The sequence below is a fragment of the Erythranthe guttata genome, chromosome 8, assembly GCF_056151865.1.
Source record: "Erythranthe guttata isolate IM_541 chromosome 8, IM_541, whole genome shotgun sequence".
Taxonomy (NCBI): Eukaryota; Viridiplantae; Streptophyta; class Magnoliopsida; order Lamiales; family Phrymaceae; genus Erythranthe; species Erythranthe guttata.
In genome coordinates, this window is record NC_142540.1 from 14,213,903 (window position 1) to 14,217,236 (window position 3,334).

The following is a 3,334-nucleotide window of genomic DNA, read 5'->3' on the forward strand; positions in this document are numbered from 1 at the left end:
AAAGAAATATAAGTAAATAAAAAATCTTCTACTGGAAAATTAACAAGATAAACGAGAGTAATAATGAAATAATTTAAGAAAATTCACATCATAAACAATTCAATGCATACAAAGACTTTTAAACATGCTGGTCTTTTCTTAAACAATCTTTAAAACATTAAAATAAAGAAAAAGGGTTGGAGATGGTGAAGAGATTGACTAATCATAAACTAGTAAAAATTGGGTAGATATATATTCAGCATGATCCTAACCGTCTGTTGGATTTCTTGAATCTGAAAAGCTTGTTCTCCTTCATCGGGAAATTTGTTCAAATAAAATTCACGATCTGCACAAACATTCAAATCAAAGTCTCTTATAATTTCTTGTTTGAATGTACTTCTTGCAAAGCTTCCATGTCTAAATTCATGGTGTTTTCAATTTTTCTAGCATCATCGTGAAAATTTTCAATCTTCATATTTTTTGTTCGTATGAGATGTTTGATATTCACAGTATGAAATAGTATATTATTGTTAACATATCATATGTTATGTGGACCTTTGAACTTTTCACTAATCTCATTATTTTCCCATTAATTATTCTTGAAGAAAGATATTTAGTTGTACAAATTAATGACTTTGAACGATCAATGATAAAGGGTAAACTTGGTAAAAAGAATAATTAATAGAGTAAAAAGAAGTTTGCCCCCTAAACAAATGGCCGTTTTGCACTTTGCCCCCCAAACAAAAAAAATTTGCACGTTCTTACCTAAACTTCGGTTTTTGTTGCACGGTGCCTCAAAATTGGAATATTCCAACCATTTTGACCGGAATCTTACACACGTGCTTTTCACGTGAGTTTTAAAGGGGCAAAAGAGTCTATTCACTTACATTCTTCGTAAATTTAAAAAAAAAAAAAAAGAAAAAAGAAAAAGAAGAAGAAGAAGACGACGACTATTGGAAGATGGAGGGGGTGTGCCAGCATTAGCAAATCACCCCAACCTTTCTTCTCCCATTTGTACTCCAAAGAGAAGGGCTTCGTGAAAACGGCGTCGCCTCTCACAGGGTAGCACGAGCTGAATCGGTCGAGTACGGAATCGAATTTGGGGTCGGAATTAGGCAACGCTGCAATTCTGATCACTCCGGAGAACACACTGGAGGTAATGTCTGGTTGTTATTAAGCTTGATTGTATACTTTGTGCACGAGCTGTTTGGGGTTAATTCAATAACGGCGTGAACAGTTGAGATCGAGAGGGAAACGGAATTAATCACGCTGCAGGTTAAGAAGGGGTTGCCTCTGACGAGGAAGAATCTGAGATTGCCGGAGGGGAAGTCTAGAGTCACACCTAGGTCACTGAACGACGATACGACGTGGTTTGCGTTTGGATTAGGGTTATTCGAATTTGAAATTGTGAGATCGGAGATGAAGGATTGGTAAATGAAGGCGGGGCTTTTGAACTGCGATGGGTAGCAGAGTGTGAGCGACGATTGAGACGATTTGATCAGGTATGGGTGGATGTACTCCGGCTGATCGCCATTTTTGAGGACGAAGTTCTTCTTCTTCTTTTTCTTTCTTTCTTTTTTTTTTTTTTTTTTAATTTATGAAGAATGTAAGTGAATAGACTATTTTGCCCCTTTAAAACTCACGTGAAAAGCACGTGCGTAAGATTCCGGTCAAAATGGCCGGAATATTCCAATTTTGAGGCACCGTGCAACAAAAACCGAAGTTTAGGTAAGAACGTGCAAATTTTTTTTGTTTGGGGGGCAAAGTGCAAAACGGCCATTTGTTTAGGGGGCAAACTGCTTTTTACTCTAATTAATATTTCCTTCAAAACTTAAAATGACACTTAATATGGGAAATATGTTTTTGGCTAAAATGCCACTTAATTCGGGAAGGAGGTAGTATTTCATACTTTGAATATCAAACATCTCATATGAACAAAAAATATGAAGATTGAAAATTTTCACGCGATGATGCTAGAAAAATTGAAAACACCATGAATTAAGAGCTGGAAGCTTTGCAAGAAGTACATTCAAACAAGAAAAATCTAAGAGACTTTGATTTGAATGTTTGTGCAGACAGTGAATATGATTTGAACAAATTTCCCGATGAAGGAGAAGAAGCTTTTCAGATTGAAAAAAATCCAGCAGACGGTTAGTATCATGCCGATTACATATCTACCCAATTTTTACTAGTTTATGATTAGTCAATCTCTTCACCGTCTCCAACCATTTTTCTTTATTTTAATGTTTTGAAGCATGTTTAAGAAAAGACGAGCATGTTTAAAAGTCTCTGTATGCATTGAATTGTTTATGAACTAAATATCTCTTAAATTATTTCTTTATTACTCTCGTTTATCTTGTTAATATTCCAGTAGAAGATTTTTTATTTATTTATATTTTTTTAATAAACGTCCTATTCTCCTGATTATTTCCCATAAGGTTTTTTTGTTCTAAAAAATAAAATAGAAGAGAAATCCATAAGGCTCTTGAATAACAGTTGATTAAGTGACAATAATCTAATTCACTAGTTCAGTGAATTCAAAAAACAATTCAACCTAAAAAACTTAGAACTTCTTGTACTAACTCGCGATTACATCTCATTTGAACGGGAAGTCGACCCTCTCTTTCTAACATTGCTTTGTTGATATGCCGAATCTTGTACTTGTTCGAACCTTTTGCTCGCATCATCTCTATCGTACACAATTGCAATGTTAGAAATATACGATTAGGTTTTGCCGTCGAAAAAATTTCGAATGCATGGACAACGGTATTAACAAGCTCATCCATATTTTTAGGCGCTTCTTTATATGTTAGTTACTGAATAGCAGCAAAACACCGAGATCAAGAACATTTAAATGTGGAGAGTTCGGAGGCTGACACATCAAGCGAATATCAAATTCACCTTGTACCGTTGCTCGGAGAAACTCGTCATCATTTTGACCAATATGTGATCTTGCATTGTCTTGCTGAATAAATATTGGATATATTGAATCCTCCCATGGCCATTTTTCCTTGATAGCAGCAATGACTTTGTCAATCAAATACGACCTTATAATATCTATATTTACCGAGGTTATTGGTTTTGTCTCAATTGTGCCAGCAACTCTATTTACGCTCGTCCTTCTCGCTGGCTCTTGTGTAACAAAAGGAATCGCGCCTATTTTTCCATAAAAAAGTTCGTTTCCTTGTTCATAAGACCTTGTATGAGCAATAGAAACTAAGAACATCACCTTTACAATGAAGTTTTTAATTTTGCAAGTGCGATGTGGATCTTCTTCATCGGGTAACAAGTGGTAATGCTCTGATTTCTTTGTAAGATTGAACCACTTCTCGTCGATGTGAATAATGTTATACAT

General features: G+C 35.1%; 1 pseudogene; it reads right to left on the reverse strand.

Annotated features, from left to right (window-relative positions):
- Nucleotides 1-857: 857 nt before the first annotated feature.
- On the reverse strand, nt 858-3,334 carry LOC105970539 (glucan endo-1,3-beta-D-glucosidase-like; annotated as a pseudogene).